This window comes from Sus scrofa, chromosome 7 (genome assembly GCF_054392235.1).
Source record: "Sus scrofa isolate SSC_HxYL_T2T_F1_AM1 chromosome 7, Sscrofa_HxYL_maternal_Yorkshire_Landrace_v2.0, whole genome shotgun sequence".
NCBI classification, from domain to species: Eukaryota; Metazoa; Chordata; class Mammalia; order Artiodactyla; family Suidae; genus Sus; species Sus scrofa.
In genome coordinates, this window is record NC_139389.1 from 90,872,543 (window position 1) to 90,885,414 (window position 12,872).

General features: G+C 39.4%; 1 long non-coding RNA gene and 1 pseudogene across 1 annotated transcript in view; both read right to left on the reverse strand.

Moving 5' to 3' along the window:
• Positions 1 to 12,872, reverse strand: part of LOC146401763 (uncharacterized) — a 909,931-nt gene that overhangs the window by 405,563 nt on the left and 491,496 nt on the right. The window lies entirely within an intron of this gene.
• On the reverse strand, positions 2,503 to 3,140 carry LOC100154951 (coiled-coil domain-containing protein 43 pseudogene; annotated as a pseudogene).

A 12,872-nucleotide genomic window follows, 5' to 3' on the forward strand; every position in this document is an offset into this window, starting at 1 on the left:
CAGACCCACACTTTCTATTCATACTTTCTTACAGACAGTAAATAGTATTCTTAAAGCAGAAGAAATGAACACGTGCATTAACTGGTCAAAAGACATGGACACTCTACAAAAATATAAGTACAGAGAGAAACACACACACACGCATTCACACACACACCATGACCAATCTTTCAATATTCAGCCGCATTTAAAAATTAGTCAAAGAATGAGTTCTCGTCAGTGGAAACAAATCCAACCAGGAACCATGAAGTTGTGGGTTTGATCCATGGCCTCACTCAGTGGGTTCAGGATGAGGGACTGCAGTGAGCTGTAGTGTAGGTCGCAGAATGCAGCTCAGAATCTGTGTTGCTATGGCTGTGGTGTAGGCCTGCAGCTGTAGCTCAGATTTGACCCCTAGCCTGAGAACCTCCATATTCTGCTGGTGCAGCCCTAAAAAGCAAAAAAAAAAAAAATTAGTCAAAGAATATCCACTAAATACTATGCTTAATACTAAACTAAGCTCTTACAATTGTTGAAAATATTAAATATTATGTTTAAGTGGACACACTACAGACCTGTCAGATGTATAACTCAAATGACTGAACACATGATTTTAAATTTCATCTAAGTGCTTGTCTTATACTTTATATTGGTATGGTCAAGAAGATCTATTACTGTTTTATTAAAAATATTGATTCAGTCTGAATTGTCTAAGAATTTATTTTCACTATGTGAATTTGGATTCTCATATAAAAACACTTCTGAGCCAGTAATTTTTATAAGAATGGTTCCTATAAAAGCTTAGCAAATCTAGAAGAGTAGAAGTTCAATTTAAAAATTGGGGGAATTTGAACTCTATTAGATTCATATCAGCACTGTTGATCTCTATAAACCAATTCTTAGAGAAATTTATTTTTAAAGGTTTTGTGTAAAAGTTATTAATATCTCCTTGAGTTAGGAACTCCTACATCTCAATAGCAAAAAGAAAAAAAAACTACTCAATTAAAAATGGACAAAGTGTTTGAATAGATATTTCTCTTAAAGAAGACACATAAATAGTAAATAGGCATTTGAGAAAATAACCCATCATTAATTATCAGAGAAATGCAAATAAAAAACAAATTGAGATGTGACCTCACACCTCTTGGGAAGGATATTAACAACAAACAAAATATAACAAGTGTTGATGAACATGTGAGGAAATTGGAGCCGTTATACACTGTTGGTGAGAATGTAAAATGGTGCAGCCAGCAAGGAAAACAGTATGGTTCATTTTCCTGGAAGACATATAATCTATATCCAAGAATACCCCTCCAGCCCATATAACAGATGATAGGTCTGTCAGCTTTGAGTAGATCCTCAATCTGGAAAAATTTCTTCTGTAGTAGTTCTAGACTCTGTGCAAAGGGCCTTGCTGCTTAGGCCTTATTACTCAGACTACAGTGTAATTAGAAAAATTGTTGATTGAGAAGAGATAAGATGTGAAACTTCTAGCAAGCATCAATGGGCTAATCACAATGCAGACTGGTATGGTTCTGTAGCATTTTTCCCTAAAAATTACGGAAAAGTTTATATACAGACAAGGCATCCCACAAACACCATATCATACCGAGGCTCTACACAAAAAAGGAATGTGTGAATGTTGCTTATGACCATTGGATCTACTGTCTCTATCATACTGTACCATCCAGAATCTGCTGGTAAAAGAGAAATGGAATGGCTTACTACATCTGCAGCTGAACCACTAGCTTGGAGGTGATATTCTGAGAATGCAAAGCCTTCGATAGGACACTGTATACAGTTAGCCGTTGGGACCAAGGGGTTTATAGGCACTTATCCTCCATACAGTTGAAAATCCACACATAATTTGGATTATGTGGCCCTATCCAACTGGGGATTGAGTACATATTTATTGAAAAAAATATTTGTCTATAAGTGGAATGACATCATTCAAACGTGTGTTGTTCAATGGTCAACCATACATACACAATGTATAATTTTTGCTTGGTTCATTGTCCCTGTTGAGTAGTATACATGGGTCCAGGAGTCAGGGGATAGTTGGAAAATTTGAGCTTCTCATCCTTGTAAATCTGGGCTCTATGGGTTCAGAACTCCTGGTTCCAAGAAAAAAACATTTTCATCAAGGACACAACAAGAGTCTCTTTAAATTTTGATCTCTTTTTTTTTTCCCCAGGAAATTCAGGCTCTTTGCACTAAGAAAAAACAGCGTTGATGTTGTCAGATATCGTCATTCATCCCATTAGCTTTCCTCTTATAAGAGGCCCACAGGATAAGAGGTTAAGTCCTGAAGGAGCTTCTCCTAGAACTCAAATGAAGTAAAAAGACTCAGTGTTAGAGAGAATGTCATGTGTGCTATGCTTTGCCACCTAGATACCCATCCAAAGCAGAAAAATTTATTCTCCCAGCTATTGGCAGGGTTGTTGTCTGACATTTCTCATCCCCCTACTCACCTGATAGGGTAATTGAGTCCCTCATCACAAGCACTTGAAGCCATGGCCAGTTTCACTCCCCTCTTTCTGTCCTTTTCTTTTTCTTTTCCTTGCACTCCTATTTGATTAGTTTGTCCCTCTCCTTCTGCAGCTTATCCAATTCCTTCTTCCTCTGGGACTCATCCCAGAGTGAGTCTTGCTCCAGTTTTCCAGCACTTGGGACATCTTCCACATGGGTGTTTTGGAGCAGAGATTTGCCAGAACCAATGTTCATCGTGCCTTCACCTGAATCATCCTTCCCATCTGCTTTATTGTCTTTGTCTGCCGCATCAGCATATGTGGCCAGGGGCACAGCTTTCCTCTGCTTCTCCTCTTCTGACACAATCCTGGGCTTCATCACAATCTATGCCTGCTTCTCATGAAGGTGGCAACAACCTGAACCTCATCTTCTTTTTCACTGTGGTGCCAACACACAATGCCCTTGTAGATGTTAAGGAGGGATTCTTCTTCCAGGAAAGCAGAGAGGATACCCTGCAGAACATCCAGCTTCTTTTGTTCCTAATCCTCCTGCAGGACACCCAGGGTGTAGGTGTCTTAAATGGCTCTGTCCACTCCCAATGCCTCTAACTGTCCATCTAGTCAGGATCCAAAGCTGTTGCCTGCTCCAGGGTTTTTATTCATTGTAGATACTGCCACTTTACTGGGCACCATCTTGGGGCCAGGTTCCTGCCAGCCAAAACTATACCTTTTTTTTAGGGCTCCTCCATAGCATATGGAAGTTCCCAGACTAGGGGAATAACTGGAGCTATAGCTGATGGCCTACAGCACAGCTTGCAGCAATACCAGATCCTTAACCCACTGAGCGGGGTCAAGGATCAAATCTGCTTCTTCATGGATACCAGTTGGGTTTGTTTCCACTGAGACGTAATGGAACTCCCATACTTTTTATTATTATTATTATTATTACTGTAGTTTTGTGGCATCATTTCATGTTGGGAGCAGGATACCTTTAGCTTTGTTGTTCCTTCTCAAAATGGCTTTGGCTTTAGGGACTTTTGTGATCCCATACAAAGTTTAGGATTATTTCTTCTAGTTCTGTCAAAAATGTCATTGGTATTTTGATAGAGAGAGAATTGAGTCTCTAGGTTGCTTTGAGTAGTATGGAAATTTTAACTATTAATTCTTCCAATTCATGAACACAATATATATTTCCATTTATTTATTTATTTATTTATTTATTTATTTATTTATTTTGCTTTCAATTTCTTAGTGTGTCAGTTTTCAGAGTATATGTCCTTCACCTCCTTGGTTGAGTTTTTCCAATTTACTTTATTATTTCATGTAGTTGTTAATTTCTTTTTTGATTTTTCTTTCTCATAGTTTACTAGTGTTTGGAAATGCAGCAGTTTCTATTTATTAACTTTCATCCTGCAACTTTACTAAATTCATTTCACCTTTGAGCATGATGTTAACTGGGGGTTTGTCAAATATGGCATTTATTTGTTGATGTATATTCCATTTATACTCACTTTGTTGAGAGTTCTCTCATAAATGGTGTTGAATCTTAAATGTTTTAAATATTTCTCTGCATGTATTGACATGATTATATGTTTTATCCTTTGTTTTTTAATGTGACCTATCACACTGAATGCTTCTCAATGCTAAACCGTCTTGCATCACTAAATGAAATCTCCTCAGTTGTGTTGTGTGACTCTTTTCATGTATTTTTGAATTTGGCTTGCTAGTATTTTGTTGAAGATTTTTGCATCTGTGTTCAGTAGGGATATTGGCTATGATTTCTTTTTTGTGCGTGTGGTGTCTTTGTCTGGTTTTTATATCAGGGTAATTTTGACATTGTAAAATTAGTTTGGAAGTGGTCCTTCCTCTTCAATTTTTGGAATAGTTTGAGAAGGCTAGGCACTAATTATTCTCTAAATGTTTAGAAGAATTAACTGGTGAAACCATATGGAATTGGACTTCTTTATTTGGGGAAATTTTTTATTATTGATTCAATTTTTTATTAGTGACGAGTCTGTTAAGATTTTCTATTTCTTCATGATTCAGTCTTGGAGGATATTATGCTTCTAGCAATTTATCCATTTCTTCTGAGTTGACTCATTTGTTGGAATATAATTTTTTATATTATTCTCTCATGAATCTTTGTATTTCTGTGGTGTCATTTGTAATTTCCCCTTCTTCATATCTATTTTATTTATTTGGGATCTCTCTTTTTTACGTGGTGAGTCTGGCTGAGTTTTGCCAATTTTGTTTATCTTTTCAAACAACCAACTCTTAGTTTCATTTATCATTTCTTTGGTTTTTTGTTTCTATATCATGTATTTCCACATGATCTTTATTTCCTTGCTTCTACTACCTTTAACTTTTGCCTGTTTTTTTTTTTAATTGCTTTAAATGTACATTTGGATTTTTTTACCTGAGATTTTTCTTTTTTTTCCTTTTTTTTGAAAATCATTTATTTATATATTTTTTTCTACTGTACAGCATGGTGACCCTGTTACACATGCATATATACATTCTTTTTTCTCACTTTACATGTTCCATCATAAGTGACTAGACAGAGTTCCCATTGCTACACAACAGGGTCCCATTGCTAATCCATCCCGAAGGCAACATTCTGCATCTATTTACCCCAAGCTCCCAGTCCCTCCAAGTCCCTCCCCTTCCCCCTTGGCAACCACAAATCTATTCTCCAAGTCCAGGATTTTCTTTTCTGTGGAAAGTTTCCTTTGTGCCATATATTAGATTCCAGATATAAGTGATATCATATGGTGTTTGGCTTTCTCCTTCTGACTTACCTCACTCAGATGAAGTTCCATCCATGTTCCTGCAAATGAGATTTTTCTTATTTCTTGAAGTAGGCCTGTATGGCTGTGAAATTCCCTCATAGAACTGCCTTTGCTGCATTGCATAGTTTTCGGAACGTGTGTTTCCGTTTGTATTTGTTTCTTGGTATTTTTTTTTTACTTCCTCTAGATTTCTTTTTTTTTGTTTGTTTATGATGGTAGTTTATTCAAATTGATCAGTACCCATTCTCTACTCATTTTTAAATGTTTTCTACACTCCAGTCTTGCTCATTTAAAAGTACATTTCTTACAAACACTAAGGGACTGAAGGAATATTTGGGCACTGAGCAAAGAAGGTAGAGATTTTGTCATTTTTAAATAATTAGGATATCACCTGTACCTCTCTATCCATATAGGAATGCCTACCTTTTTTGCTTTTTTTTTTATTTTCCCACAGTACAGCAAGGGGGTCAGGTTATCCTTACATGTATACATTACAATTACATTTTTCCCCCACCCTTTCTTCTGTTGCAACATAAGTATCTAGACATAGTTCTCAATGCTATTCAGCAGGATCTCCTTGTAAATCTATTCTAAATTGTGTCTGATAAGCCCAAGCTCCCAATCCCTCCCACTCCCTCCCCCTCCCATCAGGCAGCCACAAGTCTCTTCTCCAAGTCCATGACTTTCTTTTCTGAGGAGATGTTCATTTGTGCTGGATATTAGATTCCAGTTATAAGTGATATCATATGGTATTTGTCTTTGTCTTTCTGGCTCATTTCACTCAGGATAAGATTCTCTAGTTCCATCCATGTAGCTGCAAATGGCATGATGTCATTCTTTTTTATGGCTGAGTAGTATTCCATTGTGTATATATACCACCTCTTCCGAATCCAATCATCTGTTGATGGACATTTGGGTTGTTTCCATGTCTTGGCTATTGTGAATAGTGCTGCAATGAACATGCGGGTGCATGTGCCTCTTTTAAGTAGAGTTTTGACCGGATAGATGCCCAAGGGTGGGATTGTGGGGTCATATGGAAGTTCTATGTATAGATTTCTTTTTTTTTTTTTTTTTTTTTTTTTTTTTTTTTTTTTTTTTTGTCTTTTTGCTATTTCTTGGGCCGCTCCTGCGGCATATGGAGGTTCCCAGGCTAGGGGTCCAATCGGAGCTGTAGCCACCGGCCTACACCAGAGCCACAGCAACGCGGGATCCGAGCCGCGTCTGCAACCTACACCACAGCTCACGGCAACGCCGGATCGTTAACCCACTGAGCAAGGGCAGGGACCGAACCCGCAACCTCATGGTTCCTAGTCGGATTCGTTAACCACTGCGCCACGACGGGAACTCCCTATGTATAGATTTCTAAGGTATCTCCAAACTGTTCTCCATAGTGGCTCTACCAGTTTACATTCCCACCAACAGTGCAGGAGGGTTCCCTTTTCTCCACAGCCCCTCCAGCACTTGTTATTTGTGGATTTATTAATGATGGCCATTCTGACTGGTGTGAGGTGGTATCTCCTGGGAGTTTTGATTTGCATTTCTCTTATAATCAGCGATGTTGAGCATTTTCTCATGTGTTTGTTGGCCATCTGTATATCTTCTTTGGAGAAATGTCTATTCAGGTCTTTTGCCCATTTTTCCATTGATTGATTGGCTTTTTTGCTGTTGGGTTGTATAAGTTGTTTATATATTCTAGAGATTAAGCCCTTGTCAGTTGCATCGTTTGAAACTATTTTCTCCCATTCTGTAAGTTGTCTTTTTGTTTTCTTTTGGGTTTCCTTTGCTGTGCAAAAGCTTTTCAGTTTGATTACGTCCCATGGGTTTATTTTTGCTCTAATTTCTATTGCTTTGGGAGGCTGACCTGAGAAAATATTCATGAGGTTGATGTCAGAGAGTGTTTTGCCTATGTTTTCTTCTAGGAGTTTGATGGTGTCCTGTCGTATATTTAAGTCTTTCAGCCATTTGGAGTTTATTTTGGTGCATGGTGTGAGGGTGTGTTCTAGTTTCATTGCTTTGCATGCAGCTGTCCAGGTTTCCCAGCAATGCTTGCTGAATAGACTTTCTTTTTCCCATTTGATGTTCCTGCCTCCCTTGTCAAAGATTAATTGACCATAGGTGTCAGGGTTTATTTCCGGATTCTCTCTTCTGTTCCATTGGTCTGTCTGTCTGTTTTGATACCAGTACCACACTGTTTTGATGACTGTGGCTTTGTAGTATTTCTTGAAGTCTGGGAGAGTGATGCCTCCTGCTTGGTTTTTGTTTCTCAGGATTGCTTTGGCGATTCTGGGTCTTTTGTGGTTCCATATAAATGTTTGGATTGTTTGTTCTAGTTCTGTGAAAAATGTCATGGGTAATCTGATAGGGATTGCATTGAATCTGTAGACTGCTTTGGGTAGGATGGCCATTTTTCCAATATTGATTTTTCCAACCCATGAACATGGAATATCTTTCCATTTCTTTACATCTTCTTTGATTTCTTTGATTAAGGTTTTATAGTTCTCGGCATATAGGTCCTTTACCTCCTTGGTCAGGTGTATTCCGAGGTATTTGATTTTGTGTGGTGCAATCTTAAAAGGTATCGTATTTTTGTATTCCTTTTCTAATGTTTCATTGCTGGTATACAGAAATGCAACTGACTTCTGAATGTTAATCTTATATCCTGCCACTTTGCTGAATTTATTAATCCGTTCAAGGAGTTTTGGGGTTGAGTCCTTAGGGTTTTCTATGTATGGTATCATGTCATCTGCATACAGTGACAGTTTGATCTCTTCTCTTCCTATATGGATGCCTTTGATTTCTTTTGTTTGTCTAATTGCTGTGGCTAAGACTTCCAAAACGATGTTGAAGAGCAGTGGTGAGAGTGGGCATCCCTGTCTTGTTCCAGATTTGAGTGAGAAGGCTTTCAGTTTTTCCCCATTGAGGATTATATTTGCTGTGGGTTTCTCATAAATGGCTTTGATTATATTCAGGAATGTTCCCTCTATACCCACTTTGGCGAGGGTCTTGATCATGAATGGATGTTGAACTTTGTCAAATGCTTTTTCTGCGTCTATTGAGATGATCATATGATTTTTGACTTTTTTTTTGTTAATGTGGTGTATGATGCTGATTGATTTGCGTATGTTGAACCATCCTTGTGAACCTGGGATGAACCCAACCTGGTCATGGTGTATAATTTTTTTGGTATGTTGTTGGATTCGGTTGGCTAAGATTTTGTTGAGAATTTTTGCATCTATATTCATCAATGATATTGGGCGATAGTTTTCTTTTTTGGTGGTATCTCTGCCTGGTTTTGGAATGAGGGTGATGGTGGCCTCATAGAATGTCTTTGGGAGTATTCCTTCTTCTTCAACCTTTTGAAAGAGTTTAAGGAGGATGGGCACCAATTCCTCTTTATATGTTTGATAAAATTCATCTGTGAAGCCATCTGGTCCTGGGCTTTTATTTGTAGGGAGTGATTTTATGACCTCTTCAATTTCATTTCTAGTGATCGGTCTGTTCAGTTGGTCTGTTTCTGCTTGATTCAGTTTTGGCAGGCTGTAAGATTCTAGAAAATTGTCCATTTCTTCCAGATTGTCAAACTTGTTGCCATATGGTTGTTCATAGTATTCTCTTATGGTTCTTTGTATTTCTGCTGTATCTGTTGTGATTTCTCCTTTTTCATTTCTAATTTTGGTGATTTGGGTTCTTTCTCTCCTCTTCTTAGTGAGTCTGGCCAGGGGGTTGTCAATTTTGTTTACCTTTTCAAAGAACCAGCTCTTGGTTTCATTAATTTTCTCTATTGTTTTTTGAGTCTCTATTTTATTGATTTCTTCTTTGATCTTTATAATTTCCTTCCTTCTGCTGACTTTAGGACTTTTTTGTTCTTCTTTTTCTAATTCATTTAGGTGGAGGGTTAAGTTGTCAATTTGGGATCTTTCTTCTTTTTTGAGAAAGGCCTGTATTGCTATAAATTTCCCTCTGAGCACTGCTTTCGCAGCATCCCATAGATTTTGAGAGGTTGTGTCTTCATTATCATTTGTTTCAAGGTAGTTTTTAATTTCCTTTTTGATTTCCTCATTGACCCATTGGTTTTTTAGTAGCATGTTGTTTAGTCTCCATGGAGTAGGTTTTTTCTCTTTGCTTTTCCCATGGTTGATTTCTAATTTCATGGCATTGTGGTCAGAGAAGATACTTGAGATAATTTCTATGCTCCTAAATTTATTGAGGTTAGCTTTGTGTCCCAATATGTGGTCGATTCTTGAGAATGTTCCATGAGCATTTGAGGAGAATGTGTATTCTGCTTTTTTTGGATGTAGTGTCCTGACGCTATCAATGAAGTCTAACTTTTCTATTGTTTCCTTTAGGATCTCTGTTGCTTTATTGGTTTTCTGTCTAGAGGATCTGTCCATTGATGTGAGGGGGGTATTTAGGTCTCCTACTATGATTGTATTCTCATCAATAACTCCCTTTATGTCTGTTAATATTTGTTGTATGTATCTGGGTGCTCCTATATTTGGGGCATATATGTTGATGATAGTAACATCCTCTCCTTGGATGGATCCCTTAATCATTAAATAGTGTCCTTCTTTGTCTTTCTTTATGTCTTTGGTTTTAAAGTCTATTTTGTCTGATATGAGCGTTGCGACTCCTGCTTTTCTGTCATGTCTATTGGCGTGAAATATTTTTCCCCAGCCTTTCACTTTCAATCTATATGTATCTTTTGTCCTAAGATGAGTTTCTTGTAGGCAGCATATTGAAGGTTTTTGCCTTTTTATCCACTCAGCCACCCTGTGTCTTTTGATTGGGGCATTCAGTCCATTGACATTTAAGGTGATAATTGATAGATGATTATTTATTGCCATTTTGAACCTTGTGTTCCAGTTGATTCTAAGGTTCTCCATTCTTCCTTTCTTCCTTTTTTTTTTTTTTTTTTTTTTTTTTTTTTTTTTTTTTTGCTTGGATGGTCTCCTGTTATTATTTGCTTGAGTGTATTTTTTTTTTCATTTTTTGCAAATGCAATATTTGGTTTTGGCTTGTGGTTGCCCTGTTTTTTAAGTATGCTAACCCCTTCCCATAATTGTGTGTTTTAGCCTGATGGTCCTGTAAGTTCAAACACTTCATTATTATATTAAAATTAAGAAGAGAGACATACATACAAACAGAAAGGGTTATTTACCTCCTATCATCCCTTGCCCACATTTTATGGTTTTGATGACTCTTTTTTTTTTATATTTTTAATTTTATTTTGTTTGAAGCATGTTCATGATTAAATCTGTATGCTGGCTTATTTGAGTGACTGCTCTCTGACTGCGGTTTCCTCTGTCCTAGTTCTTCCTCTTCTTCTTTTTTTTTTCCTTTTCTTTTTTCTTCCCTTTCCTTCCTTTCTTTTTGGCATAGAGAAGCCCTTTCAATATTTCCTTTAACCTGGGTTTTGTGTTGCTGTATTCTTTAAGTTTTTGTTTGTTGGGAAAAATTTTTATTTCCCCTTCTATTTTAAATGATATTCTTGCTGGATAAAGTATTCTAGGTTGCATATTTTTTCCTTTTAGCACTTTAAATATCTTTTGCCATTCCCTCCTGGCCTGTAGTGTTTCTGTAGAGAAATCAGCTGATATTCTTATGGGGGTTCCCTTGTAGGTAACATTCTGTTTTTCTCTTGCTGCCTTTAGGATCCTCTCTTTATCACTAACTTTTGCCATTTTTATTATGATGTGTCTTGGTGTGGGTCTGTTTGGGTTCAGTGTGTTTGGGGCCCTCTGTGCTTCTTGTATCTTGAACCCAGTATCCTTTAGATTTGGGAAGTTTCCAGCGATAATTTCTTCAAATATATTTTCCATTCCCTTATCTTTTTCTACTCCTTCTGGAATTCCTATTATGCATAGAGTGGCCCACTTTATATTATCCCATAGATCTCTTATATTGCTTTCCTGTTTTTGATTCGGTTTTCTGTCTGCTGAACTGATTGGGTGATTTCCATTATTCTATCTTCCATATCACTGATTCGTTCTTCTGCATTATTCATTCTGGTTTTTACTGCCCTTAGTTCAGTTTGCATCTCTGCAAATGAATGTTCTAGTTTTTCTTGGCTCCTCCTTATATTTTCTAGTTCCTTTCTGAGGGTATCTGCATTACTGTTCATATCTTCTCTTAATTCCTTCAGTATTTTCACTATTTCTCTTTTGAACTCCAGGTCTGTCTGACTGCAGAGATCTGTTTCATTGTTGACTGTTTTAGTTGAGTTCTCCTGTTGGTTTGACTGGGGGTGGTTTCTCAGCTTCTTCATCTTGCTTGTTGTTTTCTTTCTCCTGAGGGAGTTGTACTCTCCGTGATCGGGTAGTGTTTGCCTTGTCACTGCCGTGGAATATTTCCTGAGGGCTGGCATTGTTGGTCAATCTTTTTTGAGGCAGTGTGGCTTTTCTGGAGTGTTGATGGGGCTAACAGTGTTTCTTTGAAGCAAAGGAGGACTTCCTGAGGGCAGACAGGACTGGAAGGTCCACACCACGATCGTAGCAGATTTCACTTGGTCATGCAGAGCTTGCTCTGGTGTTTTTAGGCTGTGGGGTTCTTACAGGGGGTTGGCGGTGTTGGGCAGCTGTTCCTCAGGAGTGCAGCACCCCCTGAGGGCTGTAGCAGCTATCTGGGTCACTGAGAGCCCAAGAGGCTCTTCCCTAGGGCAGCCCAACTCAGAAGGATGGCCTGCGAATGTAGGCGGATATTTTCACAGGCTGGCCAAGCTTGTTGCAGCTTTTCTGGGCTGCAGGGGCTCCTCCAGGGGGCTGGTGGTGCTGAGTGGCTATTCCAAGGGAGTGGGGCACCCCCTGAGTGCTTGGGTGGCTAGCAGGGCCTCTGAATACCCAAGAGGCTCCTCCCCAGGGCAGCCCGACTCAGAAAGACCGTCTGAGATCTTTTCACACCCCAGCCAGGCTTGTTGCAGCTTTTCTGGGCTGCAGGGGGTCCTGCCTGGAGCTGGCAGTCCTATGCAGCTGATCTGCTATAGCTCGGCACCCCCTGGGGGCTTGGGTGGCTAGCAGGGCCTCTGAAAACCCAAGAGGCTCCTCCCCAGGGCAGCCCAACTCAGAAAGACCATCTGAGAATTAGGCTGATCTTTTCACGGCCTGGCTAGGCTTGTTCTAGCTTTTCTGGGCTGCAGGCCTTTTCTCGGGGGCTGGTGGTGTTTGGTGCTGCTCTGCGGAGGTGTAGCTCCTCCAAAGGGCAAGCAGGCCTATGCAGGGACAGCCCCTGCGGTGGTAGGCTTCAGGCAATTGTTGAGATCAGCCCTCCCAGATGGCAGGCAGCCCCAGGTAGGGCGAGAGCATAGGGGGTGGTGGGGTTGGGGGGAGGGAATGCACTGGGAAGCACAGCTTTCTGCTAGCTAGCAGGCCTGTAAGCTTGCTGTGGTGTGGGGAGTATTCTATGGGGACCCACCCCTTCTTCTCTCCGCTCCCCAGCACGGGCACAGACCAGGCTCTTCTCCCAGGTTCCCTCTGATGTGGCTATCCACTTCCCCACCCCTAGAGTATTGCTCCCTTCCTCTGCGACAGCTTTGTTTTCTAGTCTCCCAGGCAGTCTCTGCCCCGTCAAACTTGACAGACTGATTTCTAGACCTCCCAAGCAGTCTCTGCTCCACCCCACCCCCCCAGCCCTTTCTTGGGGA